Here is a 15,316-nt window from a genome sequence, read left to right as displayed (position 1 = left end):
TCACAATCCCCCCTTAGATATCACTTGCCATAATCCTAACCACCTGTCTCAAAGCGCTGCAACTCTTCTGTGCTGCCGGTGAGCTGATGCATGCCTAGCGCGTACACCCCACTCCATACAGACTTTCGCAAATGGGTGGTCAGGAGATCTGTCCCTAACGGGGGTTCGATGCAATCATAGTCTTATATTCAATAGCATTCTCAGTCAATGATGTGTATTCTTTATCAGGTAGGTCATCTATCCGGTTAGGCAGGGCATCCACAACATAATTCTGGCTTGGTTGTATCTTCTGGTATGGGAGCTTTCTTGCAATGCGATGCGTGGATCCAAGTGGGTCTTCCCTCCAGCTTCACAGAGGTTGCTGTCATCAGCAGCACTTGGAAAGGACCATCAAATCTGGGATCAAGTGGTGTTCTCCTTAAAAAAAACTTTTTCACCAACAGCCAGTCTCCAGGCTTCGAGTGCGTACCGGATACTGAATCTGGATCTGGCAATTAAGAAAAAGCTCTATAATGGATGTTGGAAAATTTCTAAGTGAGCTCAATTACATAAGCAGACAAAGTTTCATATTGCATAGTCAGCTGCTGAGGGAAGAATACCCTTAAGGCTACGTTCACATTTGCGGTCTGCGCCGCAGCGTCGGGCGCCGCAGCGTCGCCGCATGCGTCATGCGCCCCTATATTTAACATGGGGGCGCATGGACATGCGTCGCACTTGCGTTTTGCGCCGCATGCGTCCCTGCGGCGCCTGCGTCCGGGCGCAGAGGACGCAGCAAGTTGCATTTTTGCTGCGTCCAAAATCAGTGAAAAAAAGGACGCATGCGGCGCAAAACGCAGCGTTGGGCATGCGTTTTGCTGCGTTTTTGTTTGCGTTGTGCGTTGCGGCGCCGACGCTGCGGCGCACAACGCAAATGTGAACGTAGCCTAACCTGGGACTAGACACAAACAATTTTTAATGGGCCCCATATATGATGCTCCACTGTATAATGGGCTCCATATATAATGCTCCAGTGTATAATGGGCTCTCCATGTATGATGCTCCAGTGTATAATGGGCTCCATGCATTATTCTACTGTGTATAATGGGCTCCATATTTGATGCCCCAGTGTATAATGGGCCCCATATATGATGCTTCATTGTGTGATGGGTCCCATATATGATACTCCACTGTTTAATGGGCTCCATGTATGGTGCTCCACTGTCTAATGGTCTCCATGTATGATGCTACAGTGTATAATGGGCTCCATATATGATGCCCCCAGTGTATAATGGGCCCCATATATGATGCTCCAGTGTATGATGGTCCCCATATATAATAATCCAGTATATAATGGGCTCCATGTGTGATGCTACTGTGTATAATGGGCTCCATATATGATGCCCCAGTGTATAATGGGCCCCATATATGATGCTGCAGTGTCTGATGGTCCTCATATATAATAATCCAGTGTATGATGGGCCCCATATATGATACTTTATTGTCTAATGGGCTCCATGTATCATGCTACAGTGTATAATGGGCTCCATATATGATGCTCCAGTGTATAATGGGCCCCATATATAATGCTTCAGTGTATAGTGGGTTCCATTTGTGATGCTCCACTGTCAAATGGTCTCCATGTATGATGATACAGTGTATAATGGTCTCCATATATGATGCCGCAGTGTATAATGGGCCCCATATATGATGCTCCAGTGTATGATGGTCCCCATATATAATAATCCAGTGTATGATGGGCCCCATATATGATACTCCACTGTCTAATGGGCTCCATGTATGATGCTCCACTGTCTAATGGTTTCCATGTATGATGCTACAATGTATAACGGGCTCCATATGTGATGCTCCATTGTAGGATGGCCCCATATATAATGCTCCAGTGTATAATGGCCCCATATATGATGCTCCAGTGTATGATGGTCCCCATATATAATGGTACAAACATAAAAAATACTCGCGCCTCGTCGATGCTCTGGACTCCTCAGCGTCTCCGTCTTCTGGCTCACTGCACTGTGACATCATCGCACCCTCTGACCTGAACGTCAGTCAGAAGGTGCGGAAGACGCTGCAGCGGTGGTGTAAGGAGGTGAAGCACAAGAAGACTCCGGGGGCGGTTACCTTCTCGGCTCCGTGCCTGGAACCATTGAGCTGTGCTACAGGTTCCCCAGGGGGCAGACTTAGAGACTGGAACAGGAAGGAAGCCGGGCAGAGAGCGGGAAAGGCGCACGCGCTCAAGGGCCAGAGCAGCGTGAGCAGCGGTCAGAGCAGGACGCAGCTGCACTCCGGGATAGAGGGAGAGCTCCCGGTCATAGGACAAATACAGGGAGATCGGCCAAAACGACTGCATCTTGTGAGTACATAAAGCAGACTCTGCTGTGACTGGGGAGGGGCGCCTTGACACCTGTGCGGAGACAGTGGCCCGTGCAGAGACTGTGACCCCTGGTACCCACGGTACCAGTGCAGAGCCCTTGATTCCTGTTGAGAGACTTATTAATGGACTGACTATCGTTTTCCCGGGATTGGCTGTGCTGCAAAAGTTAAAGACTCAGAGCTGGTGTATACCACATAAACTCTTGAAACCCCAGTCAGCGGGTTCTTACAGACTACTCAGCCAACGGACAACAGAGGGACGACAAGTGCCGCTGTATCTCGGCGCCTACGTTGGAGAAGACGACCCTACAAGCAAGTCCTCATGAGACTGATAAGTGTTTTTTTTCCAAAGAAATTCCGTTTTCTATTGTCACACTGTTTGACTCCCATATTTTTGCACTGTTATATTGTTAGTTATATTCTACTGCTTCTGCCCTGCAAGGAGAACTTGATTCCTGTTAATAAACCCCTCAACTGTTGGTCTGTCTGTTCTGTGGTGACACACTCAGTACCTGCATCCTATTACAGTGGAGCGGGGAGAGGCAAGTATCGCAAGTGCTGGGGCCCTGAGCCAGTGGGGGTGGCCACTCACAGGCACTGGCACAGACACCAGATGCCCATAGCGACCCGGTTGGCTCGTGGCCCCTCACCTGCTCAGGGCCCTGTAACTTAACCACTTGCGCCAGATGCTGACGCCGACCCTTCCCTTATTGACTTAAGAAGTACTGGTGCAGTACTTCCTATACTAATTTACTGATTCTGATGTGGGCTTGCAGCAGCTCTCTGATTTACTATGACCATGCAATGAATGTGGCGGTTTCTTTTCATTTTCTTTGTCTTGCCTGATATTTGTTCTGTACTTTTAGTGACCACTTCTACAATTGCATCTAGTGGCTGCTTATACTGCACCTGCTATTTTTAGTGTCTGCCATAGGAGCTGTGTAAATACATCATTGACACGCTCCCTTCACGCGAGGCTGGCGGCTCCCTTCACGCGAGGCTGGCGGCTCCCTTCACGCGAGGCTGGCGGCTCCCTTCACGCGAGGCTGGCGGCTCCCTTCACGCGAGGCTGGTGGCTCCCTTCACGCGAGGCTGGCGGCTCCCTTCACGCGAGGCTGGCGGCTCCCTTCACGCGAGGCTGGCGGCTCCCTTCACGCGAGGCTGGCGGCTCCCTTCACGCGAGGCTGGCGGCTCCCTTCACGCGAGGCTGGCGGCTCCCTTCACGCGAGGCTGGCGGCTCCCTTCACGCGAGGCTGGCGGCTCCCTTCACGCGAGGCTGGCGGCTCCCTTCACGCGAGGCTGGCGGCTCCCTTCACGCGAGGCTGGCGGCTCCCTTCACGCGAGGCTGGCGGCTCCCTTCACGCGAGGCTGGCGGCTCCCTTCACGCGAGGCTGGCGGCTCCCTTCACGCGAGGCTGGCGGCTCCCTTCACGCGAGGCTGGCGGCTCCCTTCACGCGAGGCTGGCGGCTCCCTTCACGCGAGGCTGGCGGCTCCCTTCACGCGAGGCTGGCGGCTCCCTTCACGCGAGGCTGGCGGCTCCCTTCACGCGAGGCTGGCGGCTCCCTTCACGCGAGGCTGGCGGCTCCCTTCACGCGAGGCTGGCGGCTCCCTTCACGCGAGGCTGGCGGCTCCCTTCACGCGAGGCTGGCGGCTCCCTTCACGCGAGGCTGGCGGCTCCCTTCACGCGAGGCTGGCGGCTCCCTTCACGCGAGGCTGGCGGCTCCCTTCACGCGAGGCTGGCGGCTCCCTTCACGCGAGGCTGGCGGCTCCCTTCACGCGAGGCTGGCGGCTCCCTTCACGCGAGGCTGGCGGCTCCCTTCACGCGAGGCTGGCGGCTCCCTTCACGCGAGGCTGGCGGCTCCCTTCACGCGAGGCTGGCGGCTCCCTTCACGCGAGGCTGGCGGCTCCCTTCACGCGAGGCTGGCGGCTCCCTTCACGCGAGGCTGGCGGCTCCCTTCACGCGAGGCTGGCGGCTCCCTTCACGCGAGGCTGGCGGCTCCCTTCACGCGAGGCTGGCGGCTCCCTTCACGCGAGGCTGGCGGCTCCCTTCACGCGAGGCTGGCGGCTCCCTTCACGCGAGGCTGGCGGCTCCCTTCACGCGAGGCTGGCGGCTCCCTTCACGCGAGGCTGGCGGCTCCCTTCACGCGAGGCTGGCGGCTCCCTTCACGCGAGGCTGGCGGCTCCCTTCACGCGAGGCTGGCGGCTCCCTTCACGCGAGGCTGGCGGCTCCCTTCACGCGAGGCTGGCGGCTCCCTTCACGCGAGGCTGGCGGCTCCCTTCACGCGAGGCTGGCGGCTCCCTTCACGCGAGGCTGGCGGCTCCCTTCACGCGAGGCTGGCGGCTCCCTTCACGCGAGGCTGGCGGCTCCCTTCACGCGAGGCTGGCGGCTCCCTTCACGCGAGGCTGGCGGCTCCCTTCACGCGAGGCTGGCGGCTCCCTTCACGCGAGGCTGGCGGCTCCCTTCACGCGAGGCTGGCGGCTCCCTTCACGCGAGGCTGGCGGCTCCCTTCACGCGAGGCTGGCGGCTCCCTTCACGCGAGGCTGGCGGCTCCCTTCACGCGAGGCTGGCGGCTCCCTTCACGCGAGGCTGGCGGCTCCCTTCACGCGAGGCTGGCGGCTCCCTTCACGCGAGGCTGGCGGCTCCCTTCACGCGAGGCTGGCGGCTCCCTTCACGCGAGGCTGGCGGCTCCCTTCACGCGAGGCTGGCGGCTCCCTTCACGCGAGGCTGGCGGCTCCCTTCACGCGAGGCTGGCGGCTCCCTTCACGCGAGGCTGGCGGCTCCCTTCACGCGAGGCTGGCGGCTCCCTTCACGCGAGGCTGGCGGCTCCCTTCACGCGAGGCTGGCGGCTCCCTTCACGCGAGGCTGGCGGCTCCCTTCACGCGAGGCTGGCGGCTCCCTTCACGCGAGGCTGGCGGCTCCCTTCACGCGAGGCTGGCGGCTCCCTTCACGCGAGGCTGGCGGCTCCCTTCACGCGAGGCTGGCGGCTCCCTTCACGCGAGGCTGGCGGCTCCCTTCACGCGAGGCTGGCGGCTCCCTTCACGCGAGGCTGGCGGCTCCCTTCACGCGAGGCTGGCGGCTCCCTTCACGCGAGGCTGGCGGCTCCCTTCACGCGAGGCTGGCGGCTCCCTTCACGCGAGGCTGGCGGCTCCCTTCACGCGAGGCTGGCGGCTCCCTTCACGCGAGGCTGGCGGCTCCCTTCACGCGAGGCTGGCGGCTCCCTTCACGCGAGGCTGGCGGCTCCCTTCACGCGAGGCTGGCGGCTCCCTTCACGCGAGGCTGGCGGCTCCCTTCACGCGAGGCTGGCGGCTCCCTTCACGCGAGGCTGGCGGCTCCCTTCACGCGAGGCTGGCGGCTCCCTTCACGCGAGGCTGGCGGCTCCCTTCACGCGAGGCTGGCGGCTCCCTTCACGCGAGGCTGGCGGCTCCCTTCACGCGAGGCTGGCGGCTCCCTTCACGCGAGGCTGGCGGCTCCCTTCACGCGAGGCTGGCGGCTCCCTTCACGCGAGGCTGGCGGCTCCCTTCACGCGAGGCTGGCGGCTCCCTTCACGCGAGGCTGGCGGCTCCCTTCACGCGAGGCTGGCGGCTCCCTTCACGCGAGGCTGGCGGCTCCCTTCACGCGAGGCTGGCGGCTCCCTTCACGCGAGGCTGGCGGCTCCCTTCACGCGAGGCTGGCGGCTCCCTTCACGCGAGGCTGGCGGCTCCCTTCACGCGAGGCTGGCGGCTCCCTTCACGCGAGGCTGGCGGCTCCCTTCACGCGAGGCTGGCGGCTCCCTTCACGCGAGGCTGGCGGCTCCCTTCACGCGAGGCTGGCGGCTCCCTTCACGCGAGGCTGGCGGCTCCCTTCACGCGAGGCTGGCGGCTCCCTTCACGCGAGGCTGGCGGCTCCCTTCACGCGAGGCTGGCGGCTCCCTTCACGCGAGGCTGGCGGCTCCCTTCACGCGAGGCTGGCGGCTCCCTTCACGCGAGGCTGGCGGCTCCCTTCACGCGAGGCTGGCGGCTCCCTTCACGCGAGGCTGGCGGCTCCCTTCACGCGAGGCTGGCGGCTCCCTTCACGCGAGGCTGGCGGCTCCCTTCACGCGAGGCTGGCGGCTCCCTTCACGCGAGGCTGGCGGCTCCCTTCACGCGAGGCTGGCGGCTCCCTTCACGCGAGGCTGGCGGCTCCCTTCACGCGAGGCTGGCGGCTCCCTTCACGCGAGGCTGGCGGCTCCCACCACCAGTGTCTGCCTTAAACTGGTTTCACATTTGCGGTTGCGTCCGCAGTGTTTCTGATGCATACATCCCCATGCGTCTTGATTTCCTATCTTTAACATTGTAGATGCAAATGCATGCGTTTGCATGCGTTCACCCGCCTTTGCTTACGCATGCGTTTTTTCGCGGTGGGGCACGGCTAACGCATCATTTTGGAATTTTTGAGGCAGCAAATTTACATCAAATATGCGCAGGCATGCAGATGAGTGCGTTAAAAAAAAAAAAAAAGCATTACTGTCTATGGGAACGCATGTGTACGCATGTGTTTGCGTATGCATGCGTTCGATGCACTTGAGTACTTTGGACTGCGCATGTCCGGGAACTTTAGATACGGCCATTGAGACACGCCCTCCTGGAAATATCAAACGCATGCGCTTAAAAAGCGCAAGCGCATGTAAAAATGCATACAAACGCATGCACACGCTGCTTCTTTTTTGCCGTCATGCGTAAGCAGATGCGGATAAAAACCGCTGCATTATCATGCTTTAGCATGCATTTGAGGTTGCGGATGATACGCTGCGCACAGACGCAAATGTGAAACTAGCTTTAGTGCTGTCATGACCTCATTCTACTGATACTGTGCCTCAGCCATACATTCATTCACCCAAGAGCTGACGACTCCATTAACCCTTGATGCTACCTATACTTACCCTTATATACCCTTGTGCTGCAGTGACAGGCTCTACAATTATTATTGATGACCCCTAATTGTGCGCACTCTGCAAGGTGCTTATATCAACACTGCCATTCTTAGTTAAGCAATTCAGACTAATGGCACCATTTGGGAACCCTTCAAGCCACAGTTATTGACTGGAAGGAGATTTAGACCGTATTCACAACTAAGTGCACTGACTTTGCCATACGACCTCAAACTAACAGATCACGATTCCATTCAGACCTTTCTAATTATTGTCAGCTTAGTCTCCTATAAATGTAATAGGAATATCAATCCATTTTTTTATGGTTTAGTTTATTACTATCTAATCTAACTGGCTGGTTATCCATTTAATTTATGGTTTATATAGCCACTTTATATTAAAGGGACAGTGGCTTGTAGCATATTGACAAAAAATGTTCTGAAGTCATCTATGAGATTATACTGAGAATCTGTGTAATTAATGTGACAGTTTAAGTGAGCCACTGGTTTTTATATTTTAGATAATCTTGTAGTTATGATAACTTTTAATGACTAACAAAATAAATGATGTTACAAAGCAAGCTTTCGGAACTTCTTAGGTCCCTTCCTCAGGCATGGTATAACAGTTATAGTTAACTGTTATAGTCGGAATATCCAAGTAAGATCAAAGGTTTGGTGCCCTCAACTTCTTTGGAGCATATTCTGTAGTGAGTTATAAATCCTTATGACAGATTTAGTCCTGTGTGGATGGCATCAAAGACATTAATAAGCTTGTATTCCCAAACCCTGCAATGTTTTTGTTTTAGAATTGCCTTTTAATATGACAACTTTTCATATTGTTTATGTCCCGGACTACAGAAATGTTTGGCCACTGGTAAAAGTTTTTTTTTTTATCTGCAATTGTGTGACGAAGAGACCTTGTCCTTTCTCTCAGCTTGTCCAGTTTCTCCCACCTTGTCCAGTTTCTCCCACATAGAGGCCCCCAATATGACATATAGTGCACAGAATTAAGTAGAACACATTGGAAGAACATGTGAGGCTATGTGCACACGTTAAGGAATGTGTGCAGATTTTTCCAGATATTTTACTGAGAAACCTGACATCACTCCCAGGAAATCCGCATGCGTTTTTTTCAGCGTTTTTAACCACACATAAAGTTGGTTAAAAAAAAGGCTCTCTTGAGGTAATTTCCTGTTCCAACCCCTCTTCTCCATTTTGCCTTCTTGTTGCATTCAACATGCCGCACGTTCAGCCCCATTGGCGTCTTTCCCCACAACAAAACCATCTTTTGTTGCTGACGGCACTGCTTTTGCTGCACCACCACAGTGAGCAGGTAAGAGAATGTCATTAGATGTGCACACTTTGCGGATTAGGCTGCGGATATGCAGCGTTTCTGATGCTGTGGATTAGGCTACTTTCACACTACCGTCTGAGCTCCGTCGCAATCTGTCGTTTTAGGAAAAAACGGATCCTGCAAATGTGCTTGCAGGATGTTTTTTTTTCCCATACACTTGTATTTGCGAAGGATCGCGACGGATTGCCACACGTTGCATCCATCATGCAACGGATGCATCGTGTTTTGGCGGACCATCAGCACAAAAAAAATTTCCATGTAATTTTTTTGTGCATCGCGTCCGCCATTTTCGACTGCGCATGTGCGGCAGAAAATACACCCCCTCCTCCCCAGACTGCAGAATGGGCAGCGGATACGTAGAAAAACTGCATCCTCTGCCCACGTCGTGCAGTTATTTCACAACGTGCGTCGGTACGTCGGCCCGATGTATTGCGACGGGCCAGTACCGATAGAAGTGTGAAAGTAGCCTTAGCAGCGATTTTTCCATGCGTTGTACAGTACCATGTAATAATAGACTATATTCTCCCATAGGAGCCATCTCGGAGGAGAAGGAGTAGAAGACATCCAAAACGGATGTGGGTTCATCCCATTATTCATGAGTGTGAGGAAAAGGGATACTTCCATGTCCTTTACCAAGATTTAAGGAGGTAAGATATAGGGAGAAAAGATATATTGACATCTGTGTTCATTTTTTTTTTATTGCTGTTATACAATGTTGTGTTACATTATATCTGTGTGTTTAAAATAATTTATTATTTTTTTTATTCGGTTATCCAGAGAAATGTATCCAATTTTGCCGGCTTACGATTCAGGCATTCGATCGCCTTCTGATAATTCTGGCTCCACACCTCAGCTATGAACACACGGTCATGCGAAGATCAATCTCTGCAGAGGAAAAGCTGCTCATCACCTTGCTGTAATAGGCCATTTTTTTTTCTCTTCGCCACGACAGCACCCACTTGAGAGAGGGGATCCGCCCCTAGGAACAGGAAACCCTATGGAGAGAGAAAAGGGGCGGTCCCCCTCGCTCCCACAGTTGGTTTCCTGTTCCTACGGGAGACGCATGGAGAGAAGAGGATGCCCAGCCTGGATGCCGCTTGCGCAGTTTACCTTAACGGGATGGCAAGGGCTCCAGAGCTGAAAGCAGCGTCGGGGGTCCTAATGCAGCTTCCCCCCTCTGCTGGCAGGTACCGTGAGGCCAGGTCCGGGGAGTCGCCTGGCTCATGGAGATCCATCTGGCTGACCTGCGGGGATTGAAACGCTGGAGGTAGGAGATCCTGCGACGCCATCTCCTGTGGTGTGCAGGCAGCGTGCAGCCCAGTATATTTTCCCCAGGATGTGTTGCCGCAAACTTCCGGGGTGATGCAGGAGGAGGGACGGCGCCTGCGTTAATACCGGTGGGTGCGCAGGCGCATACAGCATGGCCGCGACCCGGAAGTATCGTTCACTTCCGGGTGCGACAGGAAGAAGATGGCGGCCCCCATCAACAAAAGGACGCCGGCGCTGATACTCCGGCGTCCATCATGGCATCTCCCCAGGACCCGGCGATGGCTTAATCTGAAGTCACCGCTATTATGCCAGGCAGCCATACAAGCAGCGGTCGCTCAAAGAGCAGATCCTCTACAAAGAACACCAGGGATAAAAGATGGGACCTATCTATTCCTCCATCTGTTCCTTCGTCTCCAACTCATCAGCCGGTACCGTAACAGCAGCTTCACTGGGGTGAGTGTGTATCTACTCTATTAGGCTGATTATACTTCCCTCTTTGTCTATACAGGTCCTTCTCAAAAAATTAGCATATAGTGTTAAATTTCATTATTTACCATAATGTAATGATTACAATTAAACTTTCATATATTATAGATTCATTATCCACCAACTGAAATTTGTCAGGTCTTTTATTGTTTTAATACTGATGATTTTGGCATACAACTCCTGATAACCCAAAAAACCTGTCTCAATAAATTAGCATATCAAGAAAAGGTTCTCTAAACGACCTATTACCCTAATCTTCTGAATCAACTAATTAACTCTAAACACATGCAAAAGATACCTGAGGCTTTTAAAAACTCCCTGCCTGGTTCATTACTCAAAACCCCCATCATGGGTAAGACTAGCGACCTGACAGATGTCAAGAAGGCCATCATTGACACCCTCAAGCAAGAGGGTAAGACCCAGAAAGAAATTTCTCAACAAATAGGCTGTTCCCAGAGTGCTGTATCAAGGCACCTCAATGGTAAGTCTGTTGGAAGGAAACAATGTGGCAGAAAACGCTGTACAACGAGAAGAGGTGACCGGACCCTGAGGAAGATTGTGGAGAAGAACCAATTCCAGACCTTGGGGAACCTGAGGAAGCAGTGGACTGAGTCTGGTGTGGAAACATCCAGAGCCACCGTGCACAGGCGTGTGCAGGAAATGGGCTACAGGTGCCGCATTCCCCAGGTAAAGCCACTTTTGAACCATAAACAGCGGCAGAAGCGCCTGACCTGGGCTACAGAGAAGCAGCACTGGACTGTTGCTAAGTGGTCCCAAGTACTTTTTTCTGATGAAAGCAAATTTTGCATGTCATTCGGAAATCAAGGTGCCAGAGTCTGGAGGAAGACTGGGGAGAAGGAAATGCCAAAATGCCTGAAGTCCAGTGTCAAGTACCCACAGTCAGTGATGGTGTGGGGTGCCATGTCAGCTGCTGGTGTTGGTCCACTGTGTTTCATCAAGGGCAGGGTCAATGCAGCTAGCTATCAGGAGATTTTGGAGCACTTCATGCTTCCATCGGCTGAAATGCTTTATGGAGATGAAGATTTCATTTTTCAGCACGACCTGGCACCTGCTCACAGTGCCAAAACCACTGGTAAATGGTTTACTGACCATGGTATTACTGTGCTCAATTGGCCTGCCAACTCTCCTGACCTGAACCCCATAGAGAATCTGTGGGATATTGTGAAGAGAAAGTTGAGAGACGCAAGACCCAACACTCTGGATGAGCTTAAGGCCGCTATTGAAGCATCCTGGGCCTCCATAACATCTCAGCAGTGTCACAGGCTGATTGCCTCCATGCCACGCCGCATTGAAGCAGTCATTTCTGCCAAAGGATTCCCGACCAAGTATTGAGTGCATAACTGAACATTATTATTTGATGTTTTTTTTGTTTGTTATTAAAAAACACTTTTATTTGATTGGACGGGTGAAATATGCTAATTTATTGAGACAGGTTTTTTGGGTTATCAGGAGTTGTATGCCAAAATCATCAGTATTAAAACAATAAAAGACCTGACAAATTTCAGTTGGTGGATAATGAATCTATAATATATGAAAGTTTAATTGTAATCATTACATGATGGTAAATAATGAAATTTAACACTATATGCTAATTTTTTGAGAAGGACCTGTATTCCCTAGGCGAAAAGAACGGGAAAAACCAAACACATGCAATGTGCTTTATGTTCCCAGCCGCTCCCGGATAGTTATATAAAGAAGTTGTGCCACTAATGCATCGAATCCACCTTACGTGAAGAATCTTCAGTAAGGTCGGAAGATATAAGGAAAATAAGAGATGAATTACGGGCCTTACAAAGCTCGGAAAGTATTCCTGAAGATTTCTCCACATGGTCAAAAGCCCCAAAGGTAGATGTGGCAGTGGCATCCACATCTAGGAAATCTTTGCTGCCCGTGGAAGATTTGGGTTCTTTACCAGACCCGCTTGACAGAAAAGCTGATTCTCTTTTAAAAAGAGCATGGGAATCCTGTACAGGAGCATTTAGACCGGCTATCTCAGCTACATGCACTGCTAGGTCCATGCTAGTCTGGTTGAACGACCTAGAAGAAGGATTGAGAGGTGGCCTTTCCAGAGATAAACTTATCTCATCTATACCGTTGATCAGAGGGGCTACAGCCTTTTTGGCGGATTAATCAGCTGACTCCATACGGTTAGCGGCCAAATCGGCAGGTCTGACTAACGCAGCTCACCGGGCTCTGTGGCTAAAGGGGTGGAAAGGAGATCCCCAAACGAAATCCAAATTATGTGGCCTTCCATGCCAGGGTGAGTACCTATTTGGTACTAAATTAGATGAAATACTAACCAAAGCGGGTGAGAGAAAGAAGGGGTTCCCCAATAATAATTATCTTCCATCCTATAGGAGAGCGTTCCGGAAGCCCATATTTAATAAAAGAAAGGACTTTAAAAACCAGGACCACTGGGCCAATAGAGACTCCAAACAGAGAGGAGCATCTTTTGGGAAGCGCCCATTTAAATCTGAAGATAAACCCCGTTAGGACAGATCTACCCGTTGGTGGTAGGTTGTCATTTTTCTCTATACAATGGCTGGCAATAACTTCCAATGGGCAACTAGCCTCATAACTACTGGTCTAAAGTTAAAATTTGCCCGAGTCCCTCCGGACTCATTCTTATTGACTTCCTTAAGGTCTCAATCACAACAAGAGGCCTTAGAGCAGGAAATAATAAATCGCCTATCTAAAGGGGTATTAGTGGAAGTTCCTTTTCATCAAAAAGGAAAGGGATTTTATTCCCCTTTGTTTTTGATTCCAAAACCAGACGGGTCATTCAGAACGATAATTAACCTTAAAAGACTAAACGTCTTCTTAGAAAACCATACTTTTAAAAAGGAGTCTATCCGGTCAACTATAAAATTTCTGTTGACCCATTGCTTTATGGCAGTACTTGACCTTAAAGATGCGTATTACCATCTTCCAATCTTCATTGAACATCAACAATATCTACGGGTGGCAGTAAGGTCAAATAAGGCATTATCAATATACAGCAATGCCCTTTGGACTGTCGATAGCTCCGAGAGTCTTCACAAAATTAATGTCAGAAGTAATGTTATTTTTGAGGTTAAGACACCCTCATAATACCATATTTAGATGACCTTTTGATAGTGGGGAATTCCCCTTCTCAATGCCATCAACGTCTATTTGATACAGTTTCGTCCCTGCAGGAATTGGGGTGGTTAGTAAATTGGGAAAAATCCAGATTGTCCCCCACAACTCGACAAACATTTCTAGGACTTATTCTAGATTCCATAAATCAGAGGTGCTTCCTTCAAGATTCTAAACAATTAACAATTCTAAACAAAGTTCAATCAGTGATCAATAACCCCTTAATTTCCGTAAGAGAAGGTATGTCCCTTCTTGGTTCTTTCACGTCATGCATTCCGGCTGTCCTGTGGGCTCAATTCCATACTAGGAAGTTACAGTATACAATTCTACAAGAAGAAGAAAGATTACAGGGTCAATTAGATGGTCGGTTATCCTTACCAACAGACGTGTTACAATCTCTGACCTGGTGGTTAATCTGGTTAATTAATTGATTGATTAATCTGGTTGATTGATTAATGGTGGTTAATCTGAATCCTCTTACCAGTGGGGTCCCCTGGGTGGTTAATCCTTTGAAAACGATCTTCACTGATGCCAGTCCTAGTGGTTGGGGAGCACACTTAGGAGATCAAATAGTTCAGGGTCTGTGGTCTCTTAGAGAATCAAACGATTCTTCTAATGAAAAAGAACTAAATGCTATCTATCATGCCATATGCAAATTCCTTCCGCAGCTACACGGAACGCATACGAGAATTTTTTTCAGACAACATGACAGTGGTTGCATACATAAATCATCAAGGGGGAACAAGATCAGAAGCTCTCATGTCTATAGCCGGCGACATTCTAACCATAGCAGAAGAACACCTTCTATCCTTATCAGCACTGCATGCCAGAGGAGTCAACAATTCAAAAGCAGATTTCCTCAGCCGTCACACCCTCAACCAAGGAGAGTGGGTTCTCAGTCGTCGTATCTTCTTAATGATAACCAAAAAATGGGGCACTCCCGAGATAGACCTTTTTGCGACAAAAGACAACAAGCAAGTAAAAAAGTTCGCTTCATTGTTCCAGTCCGACAATCCCAATATCTTTGATGCCCTGCAAGTTCCATGGACCTTCCGGAAAGCATATGCCTTTCCTCCATTGATACTTGTCCCAACCGTGATCAGGAAGAAAAGGGAGGACAGTGCAAACGTGTTCTTAATAGCTCCTTTTTGGCCCAAGAGACCATGGTTTTCCTGGCTGAGAGCCATGTCAATCTCAGACCCATGGATTCTCCCAGAGGATCAGGATCTTCTCTTCCAGGGCCCCTTCAACCACCCTCATGTGAAGGGCCTACGGTTGACAGCCTGGAATTTGAGAGGCAGCTGCTAAAACTAAGAGGCTTTTCACACAAAGTAATTGACACTCTTCTACTAAGTAGAAAAAAATCCACCACATCTATTTATGCAAGAGTGTGGAAAAAATTTCTAAGCCTCTACCCGACAGCCCTGTCAAGCGAAATTCACATTCCTATGATTTTAGAATTTCTTCAAAAAGGGCGCAATTTAGGTCTGGCGGTCAGTACCTTAAAAGTACACATTTCTGCTCTTGGAGCTTTATATAGTCACGATATTGCAGGTAACAAGTGGGTAGCCAGATTTGTTAACGTATGCCAAAGGTCAGAGACAGTTCAAATTCCCCACGTACCACCTTGGGATGTTAATTTAGTCCTTGAAGCTCTGACAGGGTACCCTTTTGAGCCACTACATTCAGCTCACATAAAACACGTCTCCATCAAGACAGCTCTTCTTGTCGCCTTAGTATCGGCAAGAAGGTTAAGTGACATACAGGCATTATCGATAGATCCTCCTTTTCTGTCAATATTTCCAGTTAGAGTT

General features: G+C 51.0%; 1 protein-coding gene across 3 annotated transcripts in view; it reads left to right on the top strand.

Moving 5' to 3' along the window:
- SLC12A4 (solute carrier family 12 member 4) overlaps window positions 1–15,316 on the top strand; it is a 474,963-nt gene that overhangs the window by 61,131 nt on the left and 398,516 nt on the right. Inside the window, exon 1 of one of the 3 annotated variants that reach the window (XM_077288129.1) lies at window positions 9,150–9,256. The exons of the other annotated variants lie outside the window; for them this stretch is intronic. The gene's annotated coding sequence lies outside the window, so the exon portion shown is untranslated. Of the gene's footprint in view, window positions 1–9,149; window positions 9,257–15,316 lie in introns of those variants that run through there. 3 annotated transcript variants of the gene reach the window in all.

This window comes from Ranitomeya variabilis, chromosome 2 (genome assembly GCF_051348905.1).
Source record: "Ranitomeya variabilis isolate aRanVar5 chromosome 2, aRanVar5.hap1, whole genome shotgun sequence".
Taxonomy (NCBI): domain Eukaryota; kingdom Metazoa; phylum Chordata; class Amphibia; order Anura; family Dendrobatidae; genus Ranitomeya; species Ranitomeya variabilis.
The sequence above is the reverse complement of the archived record's forward strand: the minus strand, read 5'-3'. Positions and strand labels throughout refer to the sequence as shown.